Source organism: Dermacentor variabilis, chromosome 7, assembly GCF_050947875.1.
Source record: "Dermacentor variabilis isolate Ectoservices chromosome 7, ASM5094787v1, whole genome shotgun sequence".
Taxonomy (NCBI): Eukaryota; Metazoa; Arthropoda; class Arachnida; order Ixodida; family Ixodidae; genus Dermacentor; species Dermacentor variabilis.
This window is the reverse complement of record NC_134574.1, coordinates 144615215-144632751: the sequence shown is the minus strand read 5'-3', so window position 1 is coordinate 144632751 and position 17537 is coordinate 144615215. Positions and strand designations below refer to the sequence as shown.

Sequence of the window (17537 nt, the reverse complement as noted above, 5' to 3'; positions counted from 1 at the left end):
CTGCCTTCTTGCCCTTTTGCAACCTTTGTCCCAATGAACGTCCGACTACCCCAATGCTGACTGCCGTTCAGGTGATCACCAGAGTGCGTTGACAGTGTGGCCGCCAGTGATTTCCTCCCCTTTCCTTAATGATTTGTTTTCATATTCAACCGATAGTAGTAGTAATAATAATAATAATACCAATTGTTCACAATTGATATGTCCATGCTTCTAAGAAGGTAGAGCTGGTTTAGCGAGACCTTTATTTCATTTTGTCATTGAGTTATCGGGACATAGGAGGCGCAATTAATACCCTGCGTCACGTGTATCTGCATAACACGCCTGTCCAACTCCCCCCCCCTCCCCCTCCCGCCTCTGCTGTCCTGCGGGAAAGATTTCTTAAGGTCGCCGTCACCGTCATTTCGTCGTCATAGTCATATATATATATTCACTTCCTGCTCCGCGGCTGCTTGCAAGAAGGAAAACGCGGCGGCGGCAACAGCAGCAGTGGTTGTTCCTTCCCAGCGTCGTTCCTCTCCTCGCACGGCTATCACCGCCGCGCTGCGTAGGTCGTTGTCATGGTAACGGACACGGCCTCCTGGAGGAAGAAGCGGAGGAGGAGAAGCCGGACGGACGCGTCGTTTTGGGCGCGCGCGCTTTGGATTGGTCGATTCTCTTCGCGGGCAGGGCGGCCGCTCATTCTATCTTGGCGTCTCATATATTTTTTTTTCTCTACGAATATATTTCCACTTCTTCATTGGGAGACGGGCCGCGCAAGTTAACACTGATACACAGAAAGCGTAGAAAAGACAAGTTGTCGTCCTGTCGTTGCTTCGTCTGCGCATGTGTGTTAATTTGCGCCCCGCTTCTAATGGCTACGTTTCACAAGCAGCCTAATAAGAAAACTAACAAGCACTTCGTGTCCTTATTTCGTTTCCGTGATGCTGCTACTGTCTACCAATCACTGCAAGAAGGGGACCCTAATGGGACAAATAGTTAGGTCTGTATTGGCAAGTTACTCTTGTCCTGACAGGAGCCTTGGCAAGCGACAAATAAATTAATTGAATAAATCGGCGGATCCCACTATATGTGGGAATCAGTTACAAGTGAAGATTTCCTTGATGTTTGCTGGAATGTCTTCGCCTGTATATAGCTCAATGTTCCTCGCATAATGCACACTATGGTTCCGCTTCGTTCGTTTCACTTCTTTCTCCATGCTCCGCTTTTTTCAATGCCAACTTCTTTACCATTGTGTAGCTGACTTTCTGTTGCCATCTTGTACACTTCCTGCCTCTTGTTATGCTTATCAATTTGGGCAACCTATAAGCCTGCTGCCGGTGGGTGGTGGGACCCCTTAGTGTGCCGTTGTGCTTGGGGAAAGGGTGCGCAAATCGGCTCAGAACCCGCATCTGCGTGGAGAAGTATAGTCGTTGCACAAGCCCATTCTGACGGATTGGCCAAGAATATTCATACATGGTACCCGGTGCCACATGCCCAGTTGGCAGTTGCACTTCTCCAGTGTCACAAATTGTCCATTCGAGAACATACCCAGTGTCCCGAGTTGTCTAATTGAGCGCATACCCAGTGACCCAGTGATTGCGTTGACTCGGGCCTATAGTCAAACCTCTTATAACGAAACTGGATATAACGAAGTAGGTGAAATTCCCATTCAAATCCCCATAGATATTCGTAGTGCAGTACGTGCAATAACGTATAACGAAGTAATCGATAAAAGCAATTCTGGCTTCTCTTTCAACTTTGTTGAACGAGGTTTCACTGCCTTCGATTTTTTTTTTCAGTAAAGATGGACGGACTATAGTGCATTCGAAATATAGACCAAATATCAGAAAATAACTTGGTATCAGTGACGTCACACCTAAGTACCGACGCTGAGATCCTGGCGCGAAATTCTAGAGAACTTTGACCTTCATTTCTTTAATATACCGTGCATCATAATATAATACACAAATTTATTGCGCTATATGTCTTTAATAGTTCATATGCAGCTTACGGAATTCTAAGATCCTTGACACACATTGCTACAGTATGCAATGTTTACTCTTCAATAATTGATGCTGTAACCTTTAAAACTATTTTTGAATGTAAAAAGAAAATGGAGATGCTATTTTCTCTTAATACTTATGTACCAAAACACTTGTGATATGCGGTGGTATTAGTGTTAGCCTTATTCCTATTATCGTTTGTATCGTCCATTGTAGCGTTACTGACATATTTTCTTTCTTTTATAATTCCATGTGTCTTGATGAATTTCCAGCCGTGCCAAAATTAAATTGTAGAATTTTTTTTTCAGTGAACATGCTCATCCTTCTGCCATTGATGTGTGACCCGGGATGAGGCCTCGTCAGGAAGCATGCAAATATTAGCTTCTTCCTTTCGCCTCACCCCGCGGCCACATTCTGTGTAGCCATGTTGATGTCCGAATAAACTGATTTTGATTCGATTATGTATGCGAAAACATAGCTCTCTAATCCTGTCGCCAACGGGACAATTACACCATAAATGACATTTCTCTGCGGAAGTATACTTACTCTGTACGCCTCGTACCTTGTGAGCTGGTACCTCGTACTTGCTCACAGATACCTGTACAAGTAGTTCACAGGTGCCTCACAAGTAGTTTGCTCACATGTACTTGTGAGCAAACTACTTGTGACATGGAGAGTGCCGTCAGTTGAAAACAACCCCCGTCGACGCTCATCTTGCATGCTCGCCCAATCTAGGTGCGCTGACGTGCAATCCCTGCGCCCTTCGTCGTCGCCGTATTCGCCCTGGTGGGTTTTCGTGCCGTCTGCATCGACGCAGCTCTGCATGCCAGAGGTTCCGCATGCACTCCCTAGGGGGCGCGACGGCGGCGCGGCGCCTAGCGGCGCCGCTTTAAATTAGCGTGCGCTAGCTGGACTCCCCTCTTGTCAGGCACGGAAGCGCAACAACGTGCGGCGGGGGGAGGGGGGGAGGCGTTAATTAAACTCCCGTCTTCTCTCCCCGGCGTGTGTGCGCGCTGGGTCGGCCTAGCGTTCAAGGATCGACGGCATCGCGCCGCGGCGTTGTTTGTTTGTTTATTTATCTGTTCGGGAGGTCGGCGCAGCTCGGAGACTTTGCCAGAAGCGGCGTGCAGGTCGTCAGCACGTTGTAATGGCAGAGCACGCTCGCGTACCAGTGTGGCGACCTTCGTTTTGGCTGACAGCGCGTGATTGTTTATCGATCTGTCTGTTATGTCTGTTTGTTTTGGCTGATGCTATCGCTGGCTTCATCATCATCAGCCTATTTGTCTCCGCTCTAGCACGAAGGCCACTCTCTCTCTGCAATCTATATATAATTATCTATATATGATTGTATCGTGGGGTTATCTGCGTGTTGTCTTTGTTACGGCTGGTGATATCACGGGATTATCTATCGATCCATCTGTATATCTGTCTTTCCTTTGGCTGACCCGCATTTCGGCCAGGGCTGAACGCAAAAACGCCCGTGTTATGTGCATTGTGTCAGAATTAATTTGTTGTCCACCACTACGGCGTGCCTCATAATCATATCGTTGTTTTGGTAATCTTAATTTGTTGCTTTCGCCGACGGTATCACGGGATTATGTATCTTTCCTTTTCGGGTGGAGTCCACAAATGCATAGTCGAGCACAAAATTTTTACGGACCTCGGGACATGGGAAAACGTTGAAAACCCGGGCAGTCCGTGGCAGTAGCCAGTAAAACCGTACGTCACAGTTTTCGCATATACTAGTAGAGAGGCTGAAAATGCGATTACCAGGCTGCGTTGTGAGGCTGCGCAGACATTCAGTTTTTTTTTCTCGGATCCCGTGGTCCGCAAACTTTTGTCGTCGACTGTGCGTTAGCTACCTGCAGATTTGCCCACTTGTTTGGGCGCAAACTGTACATTTATTTTGCGTCGGTAATTAATCCCGCCACCTGTCTCTTCTACTCTTACTGCAAAGAAGGCCTTCAATCGAGTGTTCAAAGCGAAGGGGCTCCTCGCTCGGAGGGAGGGGTAGGAGGGGTGGGGGGGGGGGTCTTCAGTCGAGTGTTTCACGTATCGCGAGGGGAGAGGGGGGCGGTGAAAGTGCAAGTGGGGGTGGGGGGTGGAGTGACGGTCAGTGATATTGTCGTCCTCGGGGCGCTGTCGCGCGCGAGTCTGTGAGCTTCTGTGAAGTCGGCCGCATCACCGAGGCTGACCTTTTCTTTTTTTTTGTTTTTGTTTTTGGGTCGAGGCCGTTCGCGTGTAGTATACACGCATCGTCTCTCGGCCCCCTTGACAGCGGCTGCGTGTCGCGCCGCGCGGTCTTTTTGTTGACGTGCTGAAAATTAGACGCAAGCGTGTTGCATATACGGCATCACAAAAACAAATCATACATCTCCTACATACCGCGTAGTTAAAAAAAAAAAAATTGGTCACGCACTGAGCTTTTTTTTTTATGGGCACCCCGAAGGCCGCAGAACACGTGGTGCGGCTGCACAGCCCCGTGTCTGCACTGAGGAGTCGCGCGCGGCTCGGACGCTGAGGAGGACCGGGCTCGAGGCCAACTCCAATTTCCCTGCAAGGAAATGATGAACTTCTTAAATCAAGATTTTGCTTCCATCAGTCGGTGAAAAGAATATGAGCTTATATTTTCGACTATTCATTCATTTGCTCTGAATGTCATAGACCTCTAAACCCTAGAAAAAATGGTGACAAGCCTCAGAGCGAGCGTAAATACTTCATGTATAATAGCTTTTCTAAAGCTAGTTTCGGCTTCGTTTCCCAGAGGCTATACCTGGGTCGTGACGCCGCGGCACTGTATCTGGTCACGTGAGAGTATGACATGCGACATTTCGACGTGACGTCACGACAACGTATGTGGTCACGTGAGGGCAGGACATTGCGACGTTTTGACACGTTATCTATTTTTGCCATCTTCAGCAGTTATAAAAAAAACTGAAGAGCTGCATAAAAAATTTTGCTCCACACAGTAGTTAGATTTTTAAGGGATTGACAACCGATCTTTAAGGACTTCGGTTTTTTTTTCTTTTTTTTCCGCAACGCAAAGTTCACTCTCGGTAGTGTTTACATCTGCAGCGGTTACTTCCAAAAGCGCGTGGATATTTGGTAAGCAGAATTTTTCGATCTGAGCAGCCTCTAAAAACGTGAAGAGTCCCTCCTCCAGCGACGCTGAGAAGTGAGAGCGATGCCGATAGCCTGTCTCGCAAATTGGGAAAGCCATCCATCCTTCTGCTTTCACAGGAGTGAGTGTAACTGTGGTTAACCACCTTAGATTATGGTCTTTTCAACCACTTTCGAAAATAAAAAGCTGGTGCAGTAAGTTCGCTTTGTTGTATACAGACATTTCTTATATTTGTACCGCCTTTTCCCCCAATTACACGCCTACGTCGTGGCTGGCTGGCCCCCGTCGTCGTCGTCGTTCTGTCGATAGACGTGCGAAGCCAACTCACCAAAAACGAAGGCGAAGGCAGCGCCACTTTTCTGCTCACCACAAACGAAGGCTTATCTGCGCATTGTAAGTCAGTAAAAACTTACAGTAATAAAAAAGTACACTGCAATTCAATACTAATGAAAAGACCAGTAACCGCGTACATTAGTAGCAGGTCACGTGGTGGACCTCTTATGCGGCTTCGTGGTTTTGCCGTTTGGGGGCGCCAAAGGTCATTTTTCGCGACTTTTAGTGATTAATTAAGTATATAAATCCACGTTTAATGAGAAAGCATGGCTCGTTTTAACCACTACGATATGGAATCGTTTCATGAGAGGGTTTATCTCGATTCATGTTCTGAGCGGTTGTCTGTCCCTTTAAAGGCCCTTTTTTTTTAATTTCAAGATATTTCAATTTCACATGTCGCCACCGATCCGTCGGCCGCTCACGCCTCCGCTCAACTGGCTATACCCAATCCGCCCACGGGAATACTGGAACGCTAACACTCTCTAAAGAGATATTAGACGCCGGCTTCGCTGTGTATTTCCAGTGTGTGTGCGTGCGTGCGTGCGTGCGTGTGTGTGTGTGTGTGTGTGTGTGTGTGTGTGTGTGTGTGTGTGTGTGCGTGTGCGTGTGTGTGCGTGTGTGTGTGGGTGGGTGGGTGGGTGGGTGGGTGGGTGGGTGGGTGTGAGAGAGAGAGAGACCTTTACCCGCTGCGTATAAATAAAGTCGAAGTAATAGTATGCCAGTCTATTGCATCTCCCTCCCTCTCTCTCTCCCTCTCTCTCTATTTCGTACGATTGCTCATCAAGTTCTTTTCTAGGCTTTTACACGTGCAAGATTGCGTTTTGTCCCACTCTTTTAACTTGAAACGTGTCGCGTACGGAGCCTCTAATTATTCACGCACCGACATAACGGCCTTAATAGTTCTACAAGAAAGGTGGTAAGCATAGTAAGGTTTGTTACAGCGCAAGACAAGGACAAACGGAGGTATAAAACGACGACACGGCGTCGTTCTATACGTTCTTTTGACCTTGTTTGGGTTGCGCTGTAACAAGCCTTACTATGAATCCCAACCAACTGGCCCAACTTGCCGTTTTGATGCAAAGGTGGTAGGCCCCTGTATACGCGTGTGGCTGTATGCGCCCGGTCTTGGCGACCTTTAGCGACATTTAGCTTTCAGAAGCATGCGCCGGGCTTATTGTTATACTCGACGCGGGTGCTGCGTCGTCTTCGCCGCCATATCAATCATCCCTCTGCCTGTCCGTTTATGCGACCGTCGCGAGATTGTCCTCTTTCTTGCGTTGAACTTGCAGACAACTTTTCCATGGCTGGGAAGGGAAAGCTTTGAAGGGGCGGCATTTTTTTTTTTTTTGCGCCTACTGCGCCAAATAGCCCGGCAGAGCTTGACACCGCTTCGATTTCAGTCTTTAGAAGTAGATACAGTATGGAACGTATGCGTTGTTGCTTGCGATTATTTCTCATTTGCCAGAACGCGGTGGGGAAAAAAAGGAAGAAGTATCTATCACATTCATGTATAACGCTGAGTGGTGTGTTTTATCTCCGGCTTTAATATAAGTGCGGTAATACGTAATCAAAACAACACTAATGTAAGACCTTTAGTTTTTTTTCAACGTCCTAAACGATTACGAATGTGGAGCTGGTCGACTGATTTCAGGCGCGCTGGCACGCGCGCGCCCTTTTCCCGTAGCTTTCCATTCAGCGCTACAGAAAGTGGTACATCTTTAACGGGCTGTGGGGGGCGTGGACATAGCAGTATTGCACTGGTGGCGACATCTCGTAGCGTTAAGCCTATAAACTATAGCGTGCAGAGCTATCACTCCAATCACCGACTTTTCTGTGTCCAACTTTGCTGCTGACCTAGAGGGGTTGATAATGCGGCGTATACCCTTCGTTTACGCGTGTGTTGTTTGTCTTTTTACACTTTTCGGCAAATACGGTTATGACCCGTCGTGGTAACTCGTGAGCGTGGCGTGGTGCTGCTGGGAGGGTGAGGTCGCCTGTTCGATTCCCTGTTCCCTGCTTCCGCAGACTCATTTCGATGAGGCTGAAACTCGAGAACTTTCGCGTACTTAGGTACATGTGAAAGAATTCCAGGTGGTCTAAAAACTATTTCTGTTTTTTAGAGCGCAGATCTTAGGCGCCCGTTCCTACGGCGAGCGCGGGCGTTGTCCACCGTAACCAAGCGAACGAGCACAGCGAAGGATGAAAGAGCGAACGCCGGCCGCAGCGGGGTACGAAAGACGGCGATAGCGAAGAGAGCGCGAGGAGGAAATCGGGGGAGGAGGGTGTGGCAAAAACGTAACAAAAAGAGTAGTGCCGCGCAAGGCGGGCTGTGCGGAGATGATGACTGCGAGATGGCGCCAGAGTAGTAGCGCGCTTCGTCTGTTCAATGACGCCACCGATAGCATATGTGGAAACAAAGCGCTGCATGAGCGGAGGTTTGCTTGCGGCGGCTGCTGTGAATCGCACCTACGCGTTGGCTCTCGCGATCTCTCGTTTAGCGAGACAGTCGCGCCAGACTTCGCTCCTTTTGCAACGAGCATCCGGAGACATTGTCCGCGTCAGCCAATATATCGCGAAATGACAACACGTATAGGGGCTGCACTCAAATTTCCGAATAGAGAGGATCGTAAACGTCGGTGATTTCTTTCTTTCTTTAGTGGCAACACTATAAGAGTGTGCTTACTGTCACGGTGAAGCTTACGTGCCTTGGCAAAACAACGACATATTCGAAGCCTCGCAGCCGCGTTGGGAAAAACGACCGGTCGAATGTGCCGCGAGAGAATGAGCCATCGTTTTCACTTGTGTCATCTCTCGGCGAATTCCACGTGTGCATAGTGAAACATTCGCACGCCTGCTGCGCAGCAGCTTTTACGAGTCGGACGAGTAGCAAGTGTTGGTTAGGCCGGCTTCTTTTTTCATGGTCCTGTTTTCGTTTGCGATGTGCTCGGATTGTGCTCGTTTTCCAGCGCGGCTGCGAAGCTTCGAATGTGTCGTTGTTTTGCCAAGGCACGTAAGCCTCATCGTCGGATTGCAGCCCGATCCCCTTTGGCCACTCGTTCTTTCTTTCACATCTACATTTGTTATTGTTTTATTTGTGCCCCCCCTCCTCCATCCGAACCCTGCTTTGCATGGTTCATTCGGCTCCGCTAAGGCTCCAGCCATTCAGATCCAGGGCAGCGTTTGGCTGTTAACTGGAGCGAGGTGCGTAAACGAGGTCGACAATGACTCCTCCTTTCCTCTATTTTTCTTTCTTTGTCCTTCTGTGCCAGAAGTTCGTTAATGTTGCACTGCTGTGGGTTTGCACGACGCGTTGGTTTGTAGCCTTGAAATAGTGCCCCTTTTTGTTTTTGTTTTTTTGTTTGTTTTGTTTTGTTTTGTTTTTTCGTTTGCACATTTTCGGTCCTCGGTAGCTGCCGACGTGTTCGCACGTTCGTGGCTTGCCTTATTGGCAGCTGCGGCCACGCGTAACGACTCGGGGCGCACCACTCTGCCCGGCCCGCGCGAGAAACGCCCCCCACCCCCCCAGGGAGGGGTGTACCGCTCTATACGTAACCGATTATTGGCGTCGTTGTTGGGGCCTCGCCCTAGGGCCGCGCGTTCCTTCGATTCTTTCTTTCTTTTTTTTATTCTCAGCGGCAAGCGAAATGAGCCGTCGTCGATTAGAGAAGACCGCATTCCAATTGGGGCGGTCGCAAAACAAAACAAAGTAAAAAGGTAAAAAACAAGAATGAAAAAAAAAAAACGCGTCTCCACGTGTTGCCTTCGCCTCGCCGCCGCCTCTGCGTGGCTCGCGGATTGAAAGCATGGCCTCCGTGATCGGCGACCGTAGAGGCCAAGTGCAGAGCGAGCGCGTTCACGGAGGCCACGTGCGAAGTGTTCGTTTATTCCCGCAGTAAATTACGGCAGAGAAATATGGCGCCGCGGTCGTTCTGCTACCGTAGGTGCTGTGGTTGGTTGTTACGTTGATTTGTCTCAGATTCTTGCTTGTGGCTTGTGACCTTGTGGCGTGTTTTATTAGTCTATATATATATATATATATAATCTATATTTCCAAGCGTTGCGACATTTTGCCAAGTCAACGAAGGAGATACTTGCCCGCGCCCACACGTAATCGTTGGGGAACATCCACTTTGTAGCGCAATATGTTGTTTGAAATAGGTCGATGTGAGAGGTCACGCAGTCGTTCGACATATTCAAATGTAACTTTATTTTTCTGGTCCTTGGCAGCTGTATTGTTATGTTTGCCCTTTAAGAAAGTGAACGGTATCTTGCAGTAAGAAACCCGAGTGGTGTCGAGAAACACTTTATTCATCCACTCATTCAAACGCGCAAATGATTTTTTTTTTTTACATGGTGGTTGCGTGGGAACGTCTGGGAAAAAGGCAACTAAGTGCCTGTCAAATGCGCCTGAACCTGCCCTAACCACCAGATCCGACAACGCTCAGCACAATGGGCTACATTTCTCAACAATATGATAATGAAGCAAGCACACTTATTTTTTACACTTACAGATACAAAGAAATGAAAAATATGGAAAGAAGCACATAGTAAGGAAGCATTTCACAGATTGCTCGTAGAAATAAGATTACGAAACCTTGAGCGCAGGAATAGGGTCATAAACACTCCGAAAGAACAAAAAACCAGAAAGGAGGCTATGAGATTTAATATTAACATTGCAACACTTGTAGGTGCCATCACACCTATGTAAGTAACACCCTTCTGGAAAGAACAGATCACATAATGTCAGCGATATTCACATCTGAAGCGCAAATTGCGAAATGTACCTGCAACTTCGCGAATATGTGGTGGCCGTCCAAGATGGCCGCCATGACAGCTCGTTGATTGGCTGAATGAATATCACGTGAGGAGCGTCACAGGAAGAGGGGCCGTTTCGGAAACGTCTATTTGACGTTGCGGGGCGTTGCACCGGCTCGCCAATTTGCAGATTTTTTTTTCCCGCCGCGTTTTCTTTCTTTTTCTTTTTTTTGTGCGACGAACCGCGCGAGTTATGGTAATGAGCGGCCATATGCAGTGGCGGCCGAGAGGTATTTGTGTGTCGCCGCATTTCTGCGGTCTTTTGGGGCCGTGAAAAACTTTTGTTCATAATGCGTGCTCATAGCATTTGCATTGCTCTCGTGCGGGGTCGGCTTATGTGTTTTTGAGCCATCATTTTTTTTAAGACGCGTTTGTTTAGTATTGGTTGAACGTTGCAAATCTTCTGCGACCTTTCGCACTTCTCATTGCTGGATTTGTATTGCAGTCAAGATTAATTACTTTTTCGCATCGTGGGAGGTCAATACTACGGCGGAATTTTAATTTAATGAAACAAATGTACGCAAGATGGCGCAGTGCGTTTAAGCAGCGAAGTGAACGAGGGAGATGGCAGCGCTTGCGTCGTGCAAGCGGCCACCTGTGGCGGACGCATCGCTATCGCTGACGTGCGGCCACTTCTTAAGCCAACCTAGTTAAGTCGCTTGCGTTTCGTGAGATAGCGATAACGCGGCCGGCAACGTGTCCTCTTCACCGTTACGCGGTCGCGCATGCTGAAGACAGAAAGCAAGTGCTTTGGCGCCGATATGCGATTACTCATTGAGTTCGCTCGGAGACACGTATTGTGGCTAATGTAGCAGACGACGAGATCGAAAGGCGTCTTCACCGCAATAATCGTACGCGTTGAACTATCCGCATTATTTATTTATTTAGTTTTTTTTTTACCGAGGAGGAGAAAACTGGTTTTGCCTCACCAATAGCCGTTTTGGTTCGTTGCTTTCGTTTCACGTTTGTTGGGCGAAACGCCAAGCTTGCGTCACGTTACGAAAGCAAATCGGGGCCGCCAGCACCATTCTGTACGCGTAGCGCCTACGTCACGCCTGGGAAGAAAATGGCGGAATGCTTAGAATAGGGCCTCTTCCGGCCGAAACGCCGTGGCATGCAGCTGAGCCCTCATAGCCCGCTGTAACCGCGCTTGCAGCATCCGTAAACGCCAGCGCCAAGATGCCGCCTGGAAATTTTTTGTGAGAAACTGCAGCAAGACGACCACGATGCGCGGTTACTTTTTGCACTGGATGCCGCCGCCGCAGCAAGCACGTGGTCCGTACTTACGTTCGCCGCCGACCACGCCGCCTTTAAAATTTTCCCCCCCGTTCCCTCATGTTTTCTCGCTCGCTCTCTTCCTCCTCTGCCCGTGACTGTTTGGGTTTCGCTTCCCTAATGTTTACTCGGGAGAGGGAAGGAGACGCCGCGGAGCGTCGCCATGACAACGGCGGTGGCGGCGTCTCGGCGCATGCGCGCCGTCCCTCTTTCCATATTTGCTTCCCCTTTTGGCGCAGACTTCCGGGTTTTCGAGGCGGAGCGCGCGCTGCGGGAAGCGTTCGGGAGAAAAAAAAAGAGGGAGGGTGAGGAAAGCCTGGGAGAGCGAAATGTGGAGAGGGCGATTGGGAATTGGGAAAATGTGGAACTTGAAAAAGCGAAGGGGGCGCGGATAGAGAGACCAACGTTCCGTGTCGGTTAGCATGATTGACTGCGCGTATCAACACGCACCACACGAGCAAGCACAGACACCAATTAGCCCTCGAAGATTACCTAGTGAAGTAGTTCCGTATCGAGTATGTGATATATTTTTCTCGCGTTCTACGCTAGTACCTGCACCCGCCGCGTGGTGTCTTAGTGTGTCTATAGCGTCCTGCGACGAGGCATTAGGGCGCCGGTTCGATTGCCACCCGCCGTGGCCGCATTGCGATGATGAGGATGGAGTGCGAAAACGCTCGTGTACCTTGATTTGAGTGTGCGTTGAAGAACCACAAGCGGTCAAAGTTGATCTGGAGTTCTCTGCGACTGCGTTGCTTGTAATCTCTTCTCCGCCACAGCATACGTATACAAGTGCATCGCACGTGCGTGTAATAAGAATTTGTGGGTTCGTATCCTACCTGAGGCCAGTTGTTTTTTTTTTCGCACTTGTTCATTTCCCCAATTTCTACATTTCAGTTAAGCAACCCCCCCCCCCCACTATGATTTCCTTGTTGTCATTGTTGGGCTCGTGTGGTTGTGACTTGAGAAAACGGGGGGCCCCTCGGTTCCCCTTCACATACATACATACATACATACATACATACATACATACATACATACATACATACATACATACATACATACATACACACACAGGGTGTTTTTTTCTTCCAGCTGCACCAAATTTTTTAAATTAGAAAAATATAAATCTCGGTAACGTTATGTTTACCATTCGTGTGTACGGATTGGCAGCCTCTAGATACAGACCAACTTCCCTATTTACGTGCGTAATTAGCGAAGTTACGGTAATTAACTTTCTAGTTATCAACAATAGGTGGCTACAGCAAATGAGTACTTCGGGGCCCATCCTCGAAACTACTTGTCCGAACGATTAAATTTTGAATAGCGGATTTCATATGGTAGCTACGCGAACAATTAGTTCCCCTTGGCAGGCTCCTTGAGACCGAAACTGGCTGGAAAAAGAGCGTCTGTGTCGTCGCCCCCCCCCCTTTCGTCACGTCTCCGATGTCACCACCGGGTCCGGCACCGCGAGGAGCTTGCGTTATCTCCTGGCTGTGCGCGGCGTTGGCCAAGCGCTTCAATGAGGGCGGGCCGCCAAATTTACTTCGTCATTCCCTTGGACCCCTGAAACGGCATTTCGTCGGTGGAAGTGGACGCGTGGCGCCGATAGTGTCGAGTTCCCTGTAGTTTGCTGGAAACAGCATTTTATTTCGAAGCAAGAAAAAAAAAGAAAATAAAACAGTATGGTGCGCAGTATTTGGGAGAATGCCTACATCGGTTGTGTGCCTTCTTTTTTTCTTTCTCGCCCCGTTTGAAAGCGCGTGATCTCTCTAATCGTTGCCGTACTTCTTTTTTGGCGCAGGTCTCAGCGCTCCTGAAACACGCCCGTCTATGTCTGGCCACGCTGAGAACGGAAGCCTTCGACAAGCAATAATTTGGAGAAAGGCAAGTGCTGCACGTTTGTGGTGTCTCTGTAATGGCGCGAGGGTAAAGCCCCCTTAAACTTACTAAAGTAGTGCCACGCTTTGAAGAATGCCGCCAACTCCTCGCGCGCGCTGGCCGACGCCGCGTCGCTATTGGCCTAATAGCATCACGTGGGCCCTCGCGCCGTGCATCGGCGCCATTTTTGCTCGAAAAGCGTCTACGGAGTGGCGAGGAGCTCATGTTGGCGCCGTTGCTACGCTCGAGCAGTGTAGGCGGCGCCACGGTCGATGGGGGAGCGTGAAAGAGAGGAGAAACGAGGAAGAGTGAAGGCGCAGGATGAGAGTGTCGCTACTTTACGAAGTTTTAAGGGGTTTTAGCGCGAAGTTGTCGGTGGCGCCTACTGGCGACGCCAAATTCAACTAAAGCGCGCAGAAACTATTAACTTCTCCTAGTCTCCCACTGCGGGCGGGCGGGTGGGGGGGGGGGGTGAGGTGGGCGTTCACAATTTTCGTATTATCGGTACCACAACTTTGGAACAGACATACACGGTAGGTACCCGCCGTGGTTGCTCAGTGGCTATGGTGTTGGGCTGCTGAGTACGAGGTCGCGGGATCGAATCCCGGCCACAGCGGCCGCGTTTCGATGGGGCGGAATGCGAATACTTAAATTTAGGCGCACGTTAAAGAAGCCCAGGTGGTCGAAATTTGCTGGAATCCACTACGGCGTGCCTCATAATGGGAAAGTGGTTTCTGGCACGTAAACTCGTTAATTTAATTTTCTTTTAAGAGCCGGAAGAGAAGACCTCGCCCAAAGTCCACCGTTAAACCTGTCGCGCAGGGCAGCGTGTTGTATACGGGAAAATTATCCGCACGCGATAATGTTACGATAATGTCGCCGACGCTAGGTTCAGAGTTTGCTTCACGGGGGTCTACAATTCGCATCACGCGGCTGTAAGGTGTGCAGGCTTGCGCTGCTGATGCGGCGCACGCGAGGACACGTGACCGGCAAAACGCGAAACGAGCGCGAGGAGCTTTGCGCGCTAACAACTGTTTTTATTCGTTCGCTTACGCTCGTCATACGTACTTGCATACATTTGACAGATGACAAATCATCACGCATGCAAAGGCGCAGGAAGAAAGAAAAACAAATAAATTTGATGTGACAGTAATAGAGAAGCGTGAAACTTGATGAAAGCACGCCTGACGCACGCGACTCGTTCCTCGAAGGTGTACTGGAACGGTATTTCCTGCTGTCTTTTTTTTTATATACATAATTTAATATAATTGCTGTTCTGTGTACAGCCTGTTTCGAGCAGGACACTGCGACGTTTTTACGCGCACTCATTCTCGCTCGGTCGCGAGAGCCTCCCCCCCCCCTTCCTCTCCGCCCTCCATGCTGCCACGTTGTAGCGCATCGAACGGCCGAACGAGTCGGAGCAACACGACAGGTTTCGGTCGGGGCTAGTGGCAAAACATCTGTGGTCTGCTCGCACGTGACCACCTTCTTGCGTCATGACGTCACCACACAGCGACTTCCTCGGAGACGAAACCGAAAGGGGCTGTAGGAGAAGCGATATTATACTAAATTATGTTGGGCGCTGCGAAGTTGTACGATTTTGGAAGCTTGTCGCGGACCTTCATTTAATGCAGTAAATTAGGAAGCCGAATATGTCTGGAACTGAGTTTAAATAACGCGAATAAAACAAGGAAACAAATACCCTCCGCCCCCCCCCCCCCAAAAAAATAAAAAGTTCTAAATATGAACCAACTATAGCCCTCATCCAGATCTTACTAATCGAAAATGTCATCTCAGTATACCCCTTTAACGACATGGCGCAACTTATCTTCCTGTGCGAAAGCTTTCTTTGAAAGGATTTGCTAGCGTCGACCTAAAACTACTGAAGGTGCACTGACAAACGTGCGGCTAAAACGATTCAGTCATGAAAGAAAATGCCTTCATTAATTTATCTCTCTCTTTCCAGCGTAAGCTAACTTTCTTGGTCCTGTCAAACGTTGGGCAGCACTGGAATATTTTGACCGGTGCCCTGCTATAAATGGCCCGTGTTCTGCGTTTTTCCTGTCATGTTTACATGTCCCCGTGTGGTCCACCATGGCCTCAGAGATCAGGCGGTTCCACTTGCCACCTTAGCAGCGCAGCCATGCACCTTACATTGGAGCCTAGTCATGGGAGCATCCTCCTATGGTGTTACCAATAGTCGCGCTCGCTAAGTGCGATCCTTTCCCACGTGAGAAATGTGTGGTAGGGCTTTTTTACAACTTCGAAAATAAGTCTATCGTGCTCCTTTAATACGGCTGGCGTTGTCAACGTCGACTCGCCGTAGTGGCGTGTAGAGGCTTATGGCCTTGCGTCAAAAAGCCCGAGGGTGCGGGATCGAGTCCCTGCCGTGACGGCGGCATTTCGATGGAGGTGACATGCAAAAGACGCCCGTGTACCGCACTGTGGGGGTGCACGTATACGGAAACCCAGTTGTGCTCGGGAATTAAACCGGAGCCCCCTCACTCTTACGGCGTGCCTCATAATCAAATCGCGTGGTTGTTGCACGTAAAACTACAGAACTCTTTTTTTTCTTTTTCAATTTTGTCAGCATCGTTTCAGTTACCGGTTCCCGTGTACACTTGTTTGTTCCGCCTATTCCGCGATCCATCTTTCTTTCTGTTTTCAAAAAGCTTGCAGGCGTTTTCTTCGTTGTCCCTATCGTAGTCGCTCGCATATCGCAGGGAAAAAAGAGCGGCGCCTCCATATCCTACAGTATAGTTTTGTTCCGCGCCTCCCGGAAATAAAACCCGGGAAGGGCGCAGGGGGAGTGCGCGTTTATGCTCGACACAGTGTTTCTCGGGCGTTTGTATACCCTGTCTCGGCAGCGGGGTATCGGCAAAGCAGCCCAGGGAAGGCGGGCGAGCGGGCCGAATCCGAGCTTGGCAGTGCACTGTGCGGTTGCCCGTGGCAACCGACCTGGCGCTCCCGCTCCCTATGACCACTCTCTTGCCTGCCTCCCGAATCTCTTCCTCATCTTCGGGAGGATGGGGAAAGAAACGTAGGGAAATCGCGGGGGGGGGGGTGCTGTTGGCTATGCCGGGAAAGTGGGGGAAACATGGAAGAGAGCTTTTTTCTTGCCGCGACGATCGTGGGACGAAGCGGAACATTAAAAAAAAATTGCTAGTTACTTGTTCCCAGCACTACACCCCCCCCCCCCCCTTCTTTTTTTACTCTTCGCGGACGTCGAAGGCCGCGCACTATCGGCTTTGCACGAACTGCCATCCAGGTCTTGTGTGTCTCTGGTTGTTGGCGCAGCGCGTTGTTGCAGTGGTGGCGCGGGATTGAGCTGAAAGCTGCGGCTCTCCGGCGGTGGCTCTGCGTGGGCGTCTCCGTTGGTTGATTTGTTGCCATGGTTACTCCGGAGAGAGAGAGAGAGCCGCGGGCGCCCTAGCGACTGCTGGCTGGCTTGACTTGGCCGACTTCGCGATAGGAAAGCGGCGGAAACGTGAGAGCTGCGGTGTGTGTGTGTGTGTGTGTGTGTGTGTGTGTGTGTGTGTGTGTGTGTGTGTGTGTGTGTGTGTGTGTGTGTGTGTGTGTGTGTGTGTGTGTGTGTGTGTGTGTGTGTGTGTTTGTTTGTGACGTGTACATGGACACAGCGCCATAGTGCTCGTGGTACCTGTGTTATTATTATTGGTTCATTCTTGGTAAATAGTCGCGAGGGGCTTTGACGCGCTCGCCCCGGCGGGCCGTCTCGAGCTGATGCCGATTTGCGATATCTTTGATTGACTCCAGGTTCCAGTTTGTCCGTTGGATCAGCGTTGTTTTTTTTCTTCTTTCTCTGTCACACTCGCCCTTCCCGCCGCAGTATCTCGATGTCCACCTGCCGAATGCGTGGGGTAGTGGGTCCGATTCCCGGCTGCGACATTCTCTGGAGCTTTTAAGCCAATTGCCGCGGCGCAAGGTCGCTCTCAGTCGTGAAACCTCATATATAAATGCACGCGAGCTTGCTGTCACTTTAGAAGTGGTAGCACCGTTAGTGCCGTTAGGCGGGAGGCAGCATGTTTGTGATGTGTCACCGTCATTGGTGTCATTGGTCATTGGTCACCGTCAAAGAGTACTCATCCGGTAGTGAGGAACCTACCTAGACGCTT

At 49.6% G+C, this 17537-nt stretch overlaps 1 protein-coding gene across 2 annotated transcripts in view; it reads left to right on the top strand.

Moving 5' to 3' along the window:
• Positions 1-17537, top strand: part of LOC142588061 (uncharacterized) — a 67177-nt gene that overhangs the window by 11363 nt on the left and 38277 nt on the right. For both annotated transcript variants that reach the window (XM_075699508.1, XM_075699506.1), the window contains exon 2: positions 13328-13410. The gene's annotated coding sequence lies outside the window, so the exon portion shown is untranslated. The remainder of the gene's footprint in view (positions 1-13327; positions 13411-17537) is intronic.